Below are 17,106 nucleotides of genomic sequence, written 5' to 3'. Positions count from 1 at the left end.
TCCGGAGAGCTCCGAAGCTGGGTAAACTGCTCGTGTGCTTCGCCTCGATCCGCTCTTCGTGCGACCTCCGCCCCCCGCCGAACCGAAAGGGGCTCGGTCCGCCGGTCCCATAGGTGTTCGTGGATCAGTTTCCCCGACACAAGGTGAGAAAGGGCAATGCACAGTACCGAAGAGGCTAGCAATGATGGAAAGGTAAAAGTGAGTATAATCCATGGACTCAATATTAGTCAAAAGAACGCATATACTTATTGCAAAAATTTAGAAGTCATCAAAAACCAAGCACTACACGCATGCTCCTAGGGGGATAGATTGGTCGGAAAAGACCATCGCTCGTCCCTGACCGCCACTCATAAGGATGCACAAGCCATGTACACTTCATGCTTCAAATTTGTTACACAACTTTAACCATACGTGCATGCTACGGGACTTGCTAACTTCAACACAAGTATTCTTTAAATTCATAATCACCCAACTAGCATGACTTTAATATCACTACCTCCCTATCTCAAAACAATTATCAAGTACCAAGTTGATCATAGCATCCAATTCACTTCTATGATAGTTTTCATTCAAATTACCATATTGTTTAAGACTCTAAAAATAATATAAGTGAAGCATGAGAGTTCATTAATTTCTACAAAATAAAACCACTGCCATGCTCTAAAAAGATATAAGTGAAGCACTAGAGTAAACGACAAACTACTCCAAAAGATATAAGTGAAGATCAATGAGTAGCTAAATAATTGTGTAACTATGCGAAGACTCTCTCTCATTAAAGAATTTCAGATCTTGGTATTGTATTCAAACATCAAGCAAAGCGAAACAAAATGACATTGCAAGGATAGCACAACTCATGTGAAGAAGCAACAACTTAGGCTCAACCGATACTAACCGATAGTTGTTGAAGAAGAAAGGTGGGATGCCTACTGGGGATCCCCAAGCTTAGATGCTTGAGACTTCTTGAAATATTATCTTGGGGTGCCTTGGGCATCCCCAATCTTGAACTTTTGTGCAATCTTGAACTTTTGTGTCTCCTTAATTCCTCTCATATCATGGTTTCTCTTTTTATCAAAAGCTTCATCCACAACAAACTCAACAAGAACTCGTGAGATAGGTTAGTATAAACCAATGCAAAACCTTATCATTTTTAACTGTAACAAATCACTAAAATTATTATTCAACATTGCATAATAAATGTCTCTGCATATTTAATACTCCTATCCTCAAATAGAATCATTAAACAAGCAAACATATGCAAACAATGCAACCATAACAGCAATCTGCCAAAACAGTATAGTCTGTAAAGAATGCAAGATTCATCATACTTCCCTGACTCCAAATATTATAAGAAAAATACTACGCTGTAAAAGATTTATCAGATCCCATTATGCAAAAATATTAAACATTATATCACTCTCTGAATTTTCTAGGGAATTTTTGCAACAGCGGTAAACTTTCTGTTTTCAACCAGCAACATGTAAACTAGCAAAATAAGCATGGTAAAGGCTATCCTTGACATTTTTATTGAAACTAAAGATGCAAAACATTATTCTAAAAAACAGAAAGCAAAAACTAACAAAAGAAAATGACGCTCCAAACAAAACACATATCATGTGGCAAATAAAAATATAGCTCCAAGTAAAGTTACCGATGAACGAAGACGAAAGAGAGGATGCCTTCCGGGGCATCCCCAAGCTTAGGCTCTTGATTGTCCTTGAATATTACCTTGGGGTGCCTTGGGCATCCCCAAGCTTAGTCTCTTGCCACTCCTTATTCCATAGTCCATCGAATCCTTACCCAAAACTTGAAAACTTCACAACACGAAACTCAAAACAAAACTCGTAAGCTCCGTTAGCATATGAAAATAAAACACCACTTAGGTACTGTAATTAACTCATTATAAATTCATATTGGTGTAATATCTACTGTATTCTAACTTCTCTATGGTTCATACCCTTACATACTAGCCATAAATTCATCAATATAAGCAAACAACGCAATGGAAAAAGAATCTATCAAAAACAGAACAGTCTGTAGTAATCTGTATCAAACGTATACTTCTGAACCCCAAAAATTATGAAATAAATTGGTGGACCTGAGGAATTTATATATTAATCTTCTGCAAAAAGAATCAACCTAAAAAGCAATCTCCAGTAAAAATTGGCAGCTATTCTTGTGAGCACTAAAGTTTCTGTTTTTTACAGCAAGATCATATAGACTTCACCCAAGTCTTCCCAAAGGCTCTACTTGGCACTTTATTGAAACAAAAGATATAAAACATGATTACAACAGTAGTATAATCATGTTAACACACAAAAATAGTAAGGATAAATATTGGGTTCTCCCAACAAGCGCTTTTCTTTAATGCCTTTCTAGCTAGGCATGATGATGACAATGATGCTCACATAAAAGATAAGAATTGAAACATAAAGAGAGCATCATGAAGAATATGACTAGCACATTTAAGTCTAACCCTACTATACATAGGGATTTTGTGAGCAAACAACTTATGGGAACAATAATAAACTAGCATAGGAAAGTAAAACAAGCATAGCTTCAAGAATTTCAACACATAGAGAGGAAACTTGACATTATTGCAACTCCTACAAGCATATGTTCCTCTCTCATAATAATTTTCAGTAGCATCATGAATGAATTCAACAATATAACCAGAACATAAAACATTTTTTTCATGATCTACAAGCATAGAAAATTTACTACTCTCCACATAAGCAAAATTCTTCTCATGAATAATAGTGGGAGCAAACTCAACAAAATAATTATCGTGCGAAGCATAATCCAATTGAAAACTAAAATCATGATGACAAGTTTCATGGTTATCATTATTCTTAATAGCATACAAGTCATCACAATAATCATCATAGATAGCAACTTTGTTCTCATAATCAATTGGAACCTCTTCCGAAGTAGTGGAATCATCACTAAATAAAGTTGACACTCTTCCAAATCCACTTTCATATTCATCACAATAAGATTCAACATCCTCCAAAATAGTGGGATCACTACTTCCTAAAGTTGACACTCTTCCGAACCCACTTTCATCAATATAATCATCATAAATAGGAGGCATGCTTTCATCATAATAAATATTCTCATCAAAACATGGGGGGCAAAAGATATCATCTTCATCAAACATAGCTTCCCCAAGCTTGTGGCTTTGCATATCATTAGCATCATGGATATTCAAGGAATTCATACTAACAACATTGCAATCATGCTCATCATTCAAAGATTTAGTATCAAACATTCTAATGCATTCTTCTTCTAGCACTTGAGCACAATTATCCTTTCCATCATTCTCACGAAAGATATTAAAAAGACGAAGCGTATGAGACAAACTCAACTCCATTTTTTTGGTAGTTTTATTTTATAAACTAAACTAGTGATAAAACAAGAAACAAAAAGATTCAATTGCAAGATCTAAAGATATACCTTCAAGCACTCACCTCACCGGCAACGATGCTAGAAAAGAGCTTAGTTGATGGGGTGTGAGTGTCGTTTACCTTGCCTCCCCGGCAACGGCTCCAGAAAAGAGCTTGATGTCTACTACACAACCTTCTTATTGTAGACGTTGTTGGGCCTGCAAGTGCATAGGTTTGTAGGACAGTAGCAAATTTCCCTCAAGTGGGTGACCTAAGGTTTATCAATCCGTAGGAGGCGTAGGATGAAGATGGTCTCTCTCAAACAACCCTGTAACCAAATAACAAAGAGTCTCTTGTGTCCCCAACACACCCAATACAATGGTAATTTGTATAGGTGCACTAGTTCGGCGAAGAGATGGTGATACAAGTGCAATATGGATGGTAGATAAAGGTATTTGTAATCTGAAACTATAAAAAAAGCAAGGTAGCAAGCGATAGAAGTGAGCGTAAACGGTATTGCAATGATAGGAAACAAGGCCTAAGGTTCATACTTTCACTAGTGCAAGTTCTCTCAACAATAATAACATAGATATATCATATAACAATCCCTCATCATGCAACAAAGAGTCACTCCAAAGCCACTAATAGCGGAGAACAAACGAAGAGATTATGGTAGGGTATGAAACCACCTCAAAGTTATTATTTTGGATCAATCTATTCAAGAGTTCGTACTAGAATAACACCTTAAGACACAAATCAACCAAAACCCTAATGTCACCTAGATACTCCATTGTCACCTCAAGTATCCGTGGGCATGATTATATGATAAGCATCACACAATCTCAGATTCATCTATTCAACCAACACAAAGTACTTCAAAGAGTGCCCCAAAGTTTCTACCGGAGAATCAAGAACGTGTGCCAACCCCTATGCATAGGTTCATGGGCGGAACCCGCAAGTTGGTCACCAAAACATACATCAAGTGGCACATGATATCCCATTGTCACCACAGATAAGCACGGCAAGACATACATCAAGTGTTCTCATAAAAGACTCAATCCGATAAGATAACTTCAAAGGGAAAACTCAATTCATCACAAGAGAGTAGAGGGGGAGAATCATCATAAGATCCAACTACAATAGCAAAGCTCGGGATACATCAAGATCGTGCCATAGAGGGAACACAAGAGAGAACACGAGAGAGAGAGAGAGAGAGAGAGAGAGAGAGATTAAACACATAGCTACTGGTACATACCCTCAGCCTCGAGGGTGAACTACTCCCTCCTTGTCATGGAGAGCGCCGGGATGATGAAGATGGCCACCGGTGAAGGATCCCCCCTCCGACAGGGTGCTGGGAAGGGCTCCTGAGAGGTTTCTGGTGGCTACAGAGGCTTGCGGTGGCGGAACTCCAGATCTATCTTGATATTCGATGTTTTTAGGGTACGTAGGCTTATATAGGCAAAAGAAGTCGGTCGGGAGGTGCTCGAGGGGACCACGAGATAGGGGGGCACGCCCAGTAGGGGGGTGCCCTCCTATCTCTTGGCCTCCTCGTGGCTCTTCTGACGTGAACTTCAAGTCTCCTGGGTGATATTCTTCCCAAAAATAACGCTGCCGAAGGTTTCATTCCGTTTGGACTCCGTTTGATATTCCTTTTCTTTGAAATACTGAAACAGGCAATAAAACAGCAATATGGGTTGGGCCTCCGGTTAATAGGTTAGTCCCAAAAGTAATATAAAAGTGTATGATAAAGCCCATAATCATTCAAAACAAGTAATAAAATAGCATGGAACAATCAAAAATTATAGATACGTTGGAGACATATCAGTGCCAGTTTGTTATACGAGGCCGCACAGATAACACGTTGGGCACCGGTCTACAGTTGCTCTATCAATGTATAACTGCCTTCAGCTTCATCCGCATATTCGACCCCAGATGAGCAACACGGCTACCTGTAATGGTTTAAGAATTTGCTGTTAAACCCGCAATTTCAAAGATGGTTATTCAAGCTTTTTACAAAGAGTACTTACCAAATATCGCAGAGGTCATAGCATTTATTTGATGCTTTAACCCAGTTAGCTCTTCCGCCACCGGTTTAAGAGCTGCCTCGGCACCTTCGGCCTGCTTCAACAAAGCAGCCTTTTCAGTTTCCCAGCTGGTACACTCATTCTTGAAGCCATCCTTTAGTTGTTCCATGGCTGTCAAAGCACCTTTTAGTTCATCTTTGGCCTTAGAGGTCTCTGCTTGCTAGGACTTGATATTTTCTTGAAGATCGGCAATTTGGGAATCTTTGTTGCTTATATCAGCCTACAAAAGTCAGATGATGAAGATGTTAATATTTTTCTCAAAGTCCCAAGCATATAACCAGTTATACACTTGGCACTTGGGGGCTAATGCGGATTGCTTCTTTTCTGACTATTATTTAAAGTCCCAAGGCTCAATACAAGTATTAATCTTGGCACTTGGGGGCTAATGTGTATTTGGTCAGAAAATCAAAAGCAAAGGAATTCAACAAGGACAAAGTTTTGAATATAAAAGTCCCGGTTCATCTTGATAAGATAAATCGGCCCTTGGGGGCTACACAGTTGAAGTCTTTTTTATCTCAAAGTCCCGGTTCATCTTGAAGAGACAAACCGGCCCTTTGGGGGCTACAATGGAGTTGACATGCAGTACAAGAAAATTTATAGTGTTTGGAAGTTACCTCATAGCGCTCCTTCATCTTGTTGACTAAACCGGCCTCATAGTCACGGCTTGTAAATAGGCAGTTTAGAAATCCGGAATGGAGCTCCTCAGCACTGAGATGATCATAGCTTGTCAAGTCAGTCTTCCATTTGCCTTTCTCCACAACAGCAACTTCCACCTTGGCACTATGCTTGGACAAAGCAACAGGGTTGCCAGGAGAGGTTTGGCTAAACCCAGTAATCACAACATCATTAGTTGCTGCATTTGGGCTCCCCGGTTTATCTGAGGTTCTGGCCGGGCTAGGCGGATCAGCAGCTGGACTTGGAGGATTGGCTTGTGGGCTTGATGGATCAACATGAGTAGCCGGGTCAGCTTCCGGCGGATCAACATTAGTGTTCTGGCCTTGTGGGACAGGGTCATCCATAGCGATGTCAGCATCTCCACCAGCACCTTCGGAGGTCCTCTCCGGTTCAACCTCATCAGTAGGGGCATTGGTTTTTGCTTTCTTGCTCAGTCGGGCTTTGGCGCTGTAATATTAAACAAAGGTTAGTTGGTAAACCGGTGCGAGAAGACAAAGTTAAAAAGCCAGTATACTTACCCAGGCACGGTCTTGAGGGGAGGCATCTGGGTGGTTGATGAGTCACCAGATGAAGAATTGGAAGTCGTCTGATATTTGAATCAGACAGATTAAGTGGGTATCAAAAACACCCCTCCAAGGGATAAGGTTTATTAGAAGAGCAAGAGTCCTCTGGACGATGCTTCCGGTTTGGGGTGTCTGGTAAACCGGAGGAATGCTGGCCACTGTGCTGGGTTGTGCGACGACCTTCATGGTGTTGTGTCTTCAAAGAAAATTGTGGATCCAAATGAGTAAGAGGATGTGAGTATTTTACTTTCCGAACTGCACGGCGAAGTTTTTGAACCAGCACATGATCTGAATCGGAGGAAAGGGATATTACCTCTACATGGTCAGCACGACTGGCTTCCACATCATCCTGGTAATAGTCATTGTCAATAAGGTGTACGAAAAATGAACCAAGGGAGTCAAGTTCTACCTCTTGTTCCAAATCATCGACATCTCCAGGCGGGTCAGAGAACTCGGCGGTTTTCTTCTTGGCTGGCCTCTTTGTGACCTTGCTCTTGGCACGAAGAGCCCTCGCCGGCTTGTCTTGAGCTTTTGCCGGTTTGTCTTGAGTTTTCCTCTTCCAAAAAGGATCTTTGGCCTGTAAGAATAAACAAAGGATTATCATAACAGTGTTAAAGCAGAAACGGATCAAAAAGGCAGAAGGATAATTTTTTTACCGCTAGCGGTTTGTTGGAGGCATAAAAGGGACGCAGCCCAGTTTTGCTGCATTCAGCGATCGGTTCATCTAGCATCTTCTTGACAGCCTCAGTGACTTCATCATCACTTATCTCTATTTCATGGTGCCGTTGAGGGTCCTTGGTGTCCCCGGTATACTCATGCATCAACCTGGTGCGGCGGCTTAAAGGCAGGATACTCCATGAAACCCAGCAATGAACAAGGTCAATGTCGGTTAAGCCGTTTGCTAGGAAAGCCCGGAGCTTAGCAAGTTGAGGTGCGTAAGTTTGTCGTTCTTTGGCAGTGAGCCGTTGAGGCAGTGGATGGCCATTACTGAGCCGGTGAGCACGGTAACCCGGCAGAGGGTTTTCATCAGCAGGAGCGGTGTTCTGACAATAGAACCATGTTTGATTCCAGTCTTTAGGGTGGCTGTGATGTTTGGCATGAGGAAAGTCGACTTCTTTCCTCTTTTGAATCGACACTCCGCCAAGTTCAGTGTTGGGGCCGTCAGAGAATTCAGTTCGGCGATTTAAGTGGAAGAAGTCCCGGAAGAGCTCAACAGTTGGTTCTTCTTGAAGGTAAACTTCATAGAACACTTGGAAATTGCATATGTTGGACACAGAGTTCGGTCCAATGTCTTGAGGATGGAGTTGGAAGCTAGCAAGTACATCCTAGAAAAACTTTGATCCGGGAGGGCTAAACCCCCGGTCTAGATGCTGCATAAATACAACCACTTCTCCATCTTGAGGTTCAGGAGGGCACTCAGGGCCAGGGACTCGCCAATGAAGGACATCCTTCTTGGCCAAAGCACCAGTTAGAACATATCCATTGAGTTGTGTTCCTGTGATCCGGGAAGGAACCCAGTTGCAAGAGGCGAATTGCTTGGCCATTTTGGAAGACAAACTGTAAAAGAAGTGCAAAAGCCGGTTCACGGTTCAAGATTGATGTGCACAAACTGGTGTTAAACCGGGGGATTTATTTCAAACATATATGCACTATAAACCGGATATTGATGCTCAAGTTTAGGTGGCGGTTTATGTGAGGGCTAATGGTACCTGGCAGATTATCATTTTCTAAAGGTTAAACCACCTACAAATGGAAGAAGCACATCTGAAATTTACCAAGTGCTGAAGAAACAGGTTCCACAAAGATGGTACTATAATTTTGGATCTACTGCAGCCTAGTAAAGAAAATTTTCTGAGCCCTAAAAATGGCGACGGAAGGACGTTAACAGTCCAGATGGGATCTATTCAGGAACAACGAGATGCTACGGCAGGACAGATTAAAACTACGGCTTCGGCCATGAGAAGAAACTGTCAGGCCTAGCTAGATTCAGTGAGATACTAAAGAAAAAGCAGATGAGCACTGATGAACGCTGATGAACACCGAAGAACTTCGGAACCCTAATGCAGATTTGATAAGTCGAGGAAGGAAATATTTACCAGGGCCACGTGCGGCGGAGGAGTGTCGCAAGATCTCTGGTACGAACAGGTTGATGCAGCGGCCTAGTCGGTGCAGGTTTAAGGGTCGACGGCGGCGGCGATGCTTGAGCTCTTCGGGGTCGCGAGGAGGAAGAAGATGCGAAGAGGTAAGGGGGGAAATGGAAGGACCCCCGGGTCTTATTTATAAAGGCAAGGGGATAAGCGGCAGGAGCGAGAATCGAGGAGCCTGAAGCGGCAAGAGGGGGCGCAGCTGTCGCCTCGATCTTCGGAAGTTAATTAATAAAGGGAATCTTTATAATATTTTTATACATAGATGATGTCATGACGATTTACTGCAATTTCAGAAGATGACGTCATGGCGGTTTACCAAAGTTTACGGGGAGAAGACATCATGGCGGTTTACGAGGATCGTAAGAAAATGGTCACAGAGTTTTTCTCAGTATTGAAGATTGACATGAACAGGTTCAAATCAATCTAGGGCCTAATGTTGAGGATATAACTACTAAGTGTAAACCACCCAGGAGGGGCCGGTTCACACTCAACTATACTGAAGCCCATGAAGACAAAGAAGATGGCACTTTATTAGCAGAACTTAGAGGCCCAGAGCCCAAAGACGGATTAGGGCCCATAATTGTAAACCGCCATAATTGTATAACTTGTATTGTAAGTTAGGGAAAAGGGAGAGACCGAGCCAGACACTTGTATGAGCCGGCCTCGGGACTCTGTAGACTGGCCGGGCGTCATCCTATGTATATATAGGGACGACCCGGCGGCGGTTCAGGGAGAAGCAACAACAATACGAGACTCAGGCAAAGCATATTCGCTCCCTGGTCATCAAAATCCAAGCAATTCCATCACAACTAGACGTAGGCTTTTACCTTCATCGTAAGGGGCCGAACTAGTATAAAACTCTCGTGCCCCTTGTCCGGTTTAACCCCTTTAAGCTAATCTCGTTGCGATGGCTCCACGACTAAGTCCTTTCGTTAGGACATCTGACGTGATATTTCCACGACAGGGGGTGAATAGACTCTAAGTAAGAAAAGTTGCAGTTTTTAATCTCTTTAAGTTGAAGTGGAGTTTTGGCACAAGTTTTAACATTCACAATACATATCAAGCAAGCATGACAAGAGTATATGTGCAGTGGAAAGTAAAGCATGCAAATTGCAAGAATGTAAAGGGATGGGATTGGAGTGTGCAAACACAATTTGGAGACACGGAGATTTTTTTTTATTCGTGGTTCCGATTGGTGGTGCTATCGTACATCCACGTTGATGGAGACTTCAACCCATGAAGGGTAATGGTTGCGCGAGTCCATGGAGGGCTCCACCCATGAAGGGTCCACAAAGAAGCAACCTTGTCTATCCCACCATGGTCGTCGCCCACGAAGGACTTGCTTCACTCGGGTAGATCTTCACGAAGTAGGCGATCTCCTTGCCCTTACAAACTCCTTAGTTCAACTCCACAATCTTGACAGAGGCTCCCAAGTGACACCTAACCAATCTAGGAGACACCACTCTCCAAAAGGTAACAAATGGTGTGTTGATGATGAACATCTTGCTCTTGTGCTTCAAATGATAGTATCCCCAACACTCAACTCTCTCTCACAGGATTTGGATTTGGTGGAAAGATGATTTGAGTGGAAAGGACTTGGGGAAGGCTAGAGATCAAGATTTATGTCATAGGAATGGAATATCTTGACCTCAACATAAGTGTAGGTGGTTCTCTCTCAGAAAATGTATGTTGGAAGTGTAGGCATGTTCTGATGGCTCTCTCCATGAACAAAGAGTGGGTGGAGGGATATATATAGCCTCCATACAAAATCTAACCATTACACACAATTTACCAAACTCGGTGGGACCGAATCGTGAAACTCGGTCATACCGATTTAGTTCATAATGTGACTGTTAGGCATTTCGGTGGGACCGATACATCAACTCGGTGGGACCGATATCGTTAGGGTTAGGGCATAACATAATCTCAGTGAGACCGATTTTGGTAATAGACAGACAGAGAGTTGGTCAGGCAAACTTGGTGTGACCGATTCGCTCATCTCAGTTGGACCGAAACGTTACGAAAGGGAAACAGAGAGTTTGCATTGCAATCTTGGTGGGACCGATCGCTTATCTTGGTTTGACCGAAATGTTACGAAGGGAAACAGAGAGACTACAATCCCATCTCGGTGAGACCGAGATCCCTATCGGTGAGACCGAAAAGACTAGGGTTTCTGGCAGTGGCTATGTCAAATGAACTCGGTGGCGCCGGATAGAAAGATTCGGTAGGGCCGAGTTTGACTTTTGGTTTGGGACATATGTGGATGTGAGAAAGTGGTTGAGGGCTTTGGAGCATATCACTAAGCACTTTGAGAAAGCAAGCCATTAAGCAACACCTCATCCCCTCTTAATAGTATTGGATTTCCTATGGACTCAATGTGATCTTGGATCACTAAAAGTAAAATGTAGAGTCTTGTGCTTTGAGCTTGAGCCAATCCTTTGTCCTTAGCATCTTGAAGGAGTTCCACATCCTCTAGTCCATGCCACTCCATTGTTGAACTTATCTGAAACATACTAGGTAAGAGTATTAGTCCAACAAGAGATATGTTGACATTAATTACCAAAATCACCCAGGGAGCACTTATGATTTCAATCTCCCCCTTTTTGGTAATTGATGATAACATACATCAAAGCTTTAGATAAAGATATAGAGAATAACAAGTAAAGCTTTGGAAACACATGTATGCATAGCCTCCCCCTAGATGTATGCAAACATGTAAATATGGAATATAGGAGCATGCGAATGCATAAGCATGACAGAGTAAGCAATGTGTTACATGTATCTTGGCTATATGCATCAGAGAAAATGATGTGAATATAGGAAATGTACCTTCATGCTCATGAGTCCTTCTTGCAAACAGTATGTACATCAGTAAGAAATCCTCATACACATGACTGTGATGCATATACTTACCTTGTGGTCTTGAGTTGGCTTGGGAAGGAATGAACCTGCGTAAACAAGGTTAGGTAACACAGATACACCTACTAGCCAGAGCAAACAAAAGAAACGACAAGAGTACCAAGACTGGGATGACATGTAGAGAGTGAGTACTGAGTACCCCATTGGATATAGACATGTCCCCAAAGGTAAAGATGTGCAATGAATTCAAGGATTTCCTTCCCTTAGATGTCTTTCTCCCCCTGAATCTAGCATGGGATACTGGGAGAAGATAGGGAACATAAAATCAGAGCAAAGAAAAGAAAGAGAGCTAATGCAAACAATCAAATATGAACATGTCTTTCCCCTCTTAAAGACATGTGACTTCTCTCCTCTTGAACACCAAGCATCTGGGGTCTTTTGAAGTGATACTCATGTCTCATTGTAGAAGAACTCCCCCCCTTAGTATTCTCTCCCCCTATAGAAATGATTAAGCTTTAATGTGATCTCTCTCTCTCCCTTTGACATCAATTTCCAAGAAGGGTTCTTCTGGATTTTTGTTACAAATGGGTTTGGTCCTTGAGTCACAGAACAAAGCATCAAGTCGAATGTGATGCTGGTAGAGGACAAGAATCATTGAGTGGAGCTGGATCAAAAAGAATGCAGGAACAAGTGGCAAGCTGTCTTTCCTGCAGTGAAATCCATGGCACCAAGTTGTGTGCTTCGGTTGCACCGAAAGAATTTAGTTGGACCGAAAACGACAGACCGGTGTGACCGAGTTCATCACAGAGAAAACACTTGTCACCTCAGGTCACTAGTCAAGTAAGATCTCACAAGGATTTGCAAGGAATTAACTGAAAGATTTGCAAAGAATTGGATGCAGGGAATGCAGAACAAAAAAGAAACAGAAAAGAAATCTAGATGAAGTTTTTTTCTTTTTTTTGAAAGGGGAAACAAATATGCATGAGACAAATGCAAGAGCGCAGAAAAGAACACAAGATAACTTCATCTAGAATTGGTCGGCGACAATGTCACCTATGTTAGAGTATATTGACTTAGGAGTCAAGTGAGATCACTTGATCATAGGTCATACTCATCGTTTAAGCTCAAAATGGGGTTACCATTTTTTGTTTAAGCATTTTGATGTATTCACATCTTGTTGAGTTGCTTTGACTCATGACTTGGAGTAAAGCTTCTCTAAGATGGAATAACATACCTTGGGTGATGGTGTTGGTCGTGATCATGTAGTTGAACTTATGTGGGTTGCTCAAGGTTGATGTAGCTCATCAAGAGTTGGGAGCTCCACTTGGAATTTGAGTTCATCTACCTACATGGGTTAGTCTTGCAAGGAAGAGCACTTGTGTATCCAAAATGACAATCATAAAACTCAATATAGAATTTGTCAAAGGATATGTTTGAAGGGTTTCGTGCTTCCTTGTCTTCAACCACCATTGTGTAGAGACTTGGTGATGTAGAAATTTGCTCAAGATGTGAGTGGGTTGCAATCTCATAGATTTAGATTCATTCAAGTACCTACAAGGGTTAGATAGCATGCAAGGGTGCAAATATATCCAAGACATATAAATAGCAACATGAAAGAAATATCAAGTTTTAGTCAAAGGCTCATGCCTTGCATGTATCCAAATGGAGTTCCTACTCCAAGTTTGAAGCATGAATGATGTTCAATTCACCTGTCAAACGGAAAAAGACTTTCTCATCAAGAGGTTTGGTGAATATATCTGATTAAGATCAATGTCCCCTTTGGCAACGTGATCTCGAAGGAAATGATGACGAACTTCAATATGCTTAGTTCGAGAGTGTTGCATGGGATTGTGAGCAATATTGATAGCACTTTCATTGTCACAAAGCAATGGAACATGTTTCATATATATCCCATAATCCTTGAGAGTTTGGGTCATCCAAAGTAATTGAGCACAACATGAACCAGCGGCAATGTATTCCGCTTCAGCGGTGGATAAGGATACCGAGTTTTGTTTCTTGGAGGACCAAGACACAAGAGATCTACCAAGAAATTGACAAGTACCCGAGGTGGACTTTCTATCAACCTTGTCCCCGGCATAGTCCGAATCGGAGTAACCAACAAGATCGAAGGAAGACGTCTTAGGATACCAAATGCCAAAATTTGGTGTGTGTATTAAGTATCTCACTATCCTTTTCACATCCTTAAGATGACATTCTTTAGGGGCCGCTTGATATCGTGCACACATGCACACACTTAGCATAATATTGAGACGAGAGGCACATAGATATAACAATAAACCAATCATGGAGCGGTAAACCTTTTGATCAACCGGTTCACCATCTTTGGTCAAATCAAGATGTCCACTAGTAGGCATGGGTGTAGTCATACCTTTGCATTCTTGCATATTGAACTTCTTGAATAAGTCCATGGTGTACTTTGTTTGAGAGACAAAGGTACCTTCCTTAGTTTGCTTGATTTGCAAACCGAGAAAGAATTTGAGTTCACTCATCATAGACATCTCAAACTTCTCCGACATTAGCTTTCCAAACTTCTCACTAAAGTGAGGGTTAGTCGAACCAAATATAATATCATCAACATAGATTTGGCACACAAATAGTTCTCTATTAACCCTTTTAGTAAAAATAGTAGAATCATTTTTTCCAATCTCAAAGCCTTTTTCAATAAGGAACTTGGTCAAGCATTTATACCACGCTCTAGGAGCTTGTTTAAGACCATAAAGAGCTTTGTGAAGTTTGTAAACATGATTAGGTTTCTTAGGATTGACAAACTTGGGAGGTTGCTTAACATAAACTTCCTCCTCTATTTCACCATTTAGAAAAGCACTTTTAATGTCAATTTGGTACAAAGTGATATCATGGTGATTAGCATAGGCAAGTAAGATGCGAATGGACTCAAGTCTAGCAACGGGGGCATATGTCTCACCATAGTCCATACCTTCGACTTGAGTGTAGCCTTGGGCGACAAGACGTACTTTGTTGCGAACTACTTGTCCATCTTCATCTTGCTTGTTGCGAAACACCCATTTGGTACCAATGATGTTGTGGTTGTTGTCGGGCTTCTCAACCAATGTCCAAACTTGATTTCTCTCAAAGTTGTGTAGCTCTTCATGCATCGCGTTTATCCAATCCGGATCTTCCAATGCTTCTTCAACCTTCATAGGTTCAATGCTAGAGATGAATGAATAATGTTCACAAAAGTTAGCCAAATGAGTTTTAGAGCGAGTGATTCTCCCGGTTTGGATATCATTGTAGATTTGCTTGACGAGATGGTCTTTGGCGACTCTTGCTCAAACTCATGGAAGCTTTTGCTTGGATCTGGGTGGAACATCTTCTTCATCTTGTTCTTCTTCTTGGCCTTCTTCATTGTTGACATTGTCGTTCTCTTGTCGTGGTGGAGAAGGAGGTTGTTGATGTTCATCTTGGTGTACTTCCTCGTTTTCTTCATCTTGGTGTGTCCTACTTGTGTATGCTTCCATATCAACTCTTGGTTCACCTTGTTGTGAGGTGGAAGCTTCCACTTGGATGGACGAGGTACTCTCCTTCACCTCCGTTGGACGAATCTTGCCAATAGACAAGTCTTGGACTACTTCCGAAGGGTCTTTGTCTCCTACATCAATTGGCAATTGCTCTACGTGCGAGCCGTTAGATTCATCAAACTTCACATCTACCGTCTCTTCAACCTTTCGGGTGAATTTATTGTAGACACGGTAAGTGTGAGAGTTTGAGCCATAACCAAGTAGGAAACCTTCATGAGATTTAGGAGCAAATTTAGAACAACAATGCTTATCAAGAATGTAGCACTTTGAGCCGAATACTCGAAAGTATCCAACTTGGGGTTTGTTACTGGTGAGGAGCTCGTATGCCATTTTGTTGAGTAGCTTGTGAAGATACAAGCGATTTGCTGCATGACAAGTTGTCTCTACCGCTTCCGCCCAAAAGTGTTTTGGAGTCTTGTACTCATCAAGCATCGTTCTCGCCATCTCAATAAGAGTCCGGTTCTTCCTCTCAACAACTCCATTTTGTTGAGGTGTGTACATAGCCGAGAACTCGTGTGAAATCCCTTCTTCGTCAAGAAAGGTGTCCACATTTGCGTTCTTGAACTCCGTTCCATTGTCGCTGCGAACCTTCTTGATCTTCACTTCAAATTGATTTTGGGCCTTCCTAGCGAAGTTTTTGAAGATCTTTTGGACCTGCGATTTATCATCAAGAAAGAACACCAACGTAAATATTGAAAAATCATCAACTATAACTAGACCAAAAGAATTTCCACCGAGACTTTTGTAAGCGTTGGGACCGAAAAGATCCATGTGAAGTAGCTCGAGCGGCCTCCTTGTGGTCATGATGTTCTTCACGGGATGCCTTCTTCCAACCTGTTTACCTGCTTGACAAGCGCTGCAAAGTCTATCCTTATCAAATATGACATCGTTAATGCCGAGGATATGATTACCTTTAATAAGCTTGTCAAGGTTTCGCATGCCCACATGACCTAACCATCTATGCCACAACCAACCTTTAGAAGATTTAGCAATTAAGAAAGTTCTAGGTTGAGCCTTTTTAGTGAAATCAACAATGTAAAGATCACCTCTACGTATACCGATAAAGACCATTTTATGACTGTCTCTTCGAAACACTTGGCAATCTACTTCAGTAAATAGGACATTGAAACCGAAATCAGCAAGTCTAGATACTGAAAGTAAATTGTACCCAAGAGATTCAACGAGCATGACGTTTTGTATGGAGCTATCATGTGAGATGGCCACCTTACCGAGGCCAACCACCTTACCCTTTGAGTTATCACCAAAAGTGACATACTTTCGAGGGCCGTCGTTTTTAGCAAGCTCACGAAACATATCTTTATCTCCGGTCATGTGATCGGTACATACACTATCAAGAACCCATTCCTTTCCTCCTGCCATGTATCCCCGAAGATTTTCCATAAGACCAAAGTGTCTCATTGCATCATCAAGATCAAAGTCACTATCATCATCCTCATCATAGTATCCATGTTGAACATCGTCATGTGATGGATCAATTCCTAGAGAGGGTGATTCATTAGAATGAGTTTGAGAATGATCTTCTTTATGAATTCTAATAGCTTCGGAAATAATATTGTTAATAATTCCAACATTTCCTTTAGCACGCATAAGATTTGTGAGCTCAAATAGACAATCACCAAACTTAGGATCATTGGAATTCATCTTGCTCAAGGCAATAGACTTATGGAGAATTTCATCTAGATTTTGCAAAGAATAATTTGCAAAACGTTCCTCAAGAAATTTCCATATGGTGTAGGCACACTTAAGAGTAGGCAAGCAACCTATCAAGTTTCTAGGCAAACCTCTAGTGATAAGATCAACAGTTCTAAGATTGTGAA

This window comes from Triticum dicoccoides, chromosome 5B (assembly GCF_002162155.2).
Source record: "Triticum dicoccoides isolate Atlit2015 ecotype Zavitan chromosome 5B, WEW_v2.0, whole genome shotgun sequence".
Taxonomy (NCBI): domain Eukaryota; kingdom Viridiplantae; phylum Streptophyta; class Magnoliopsida; order Poales; family Poaceae; genus Triticum; species Triticum dicoccoides.
The sequence above is the reverse complement of the archived record's forward strand: the minus strand, read 5'-3'. Positions refer to the sequence as shown.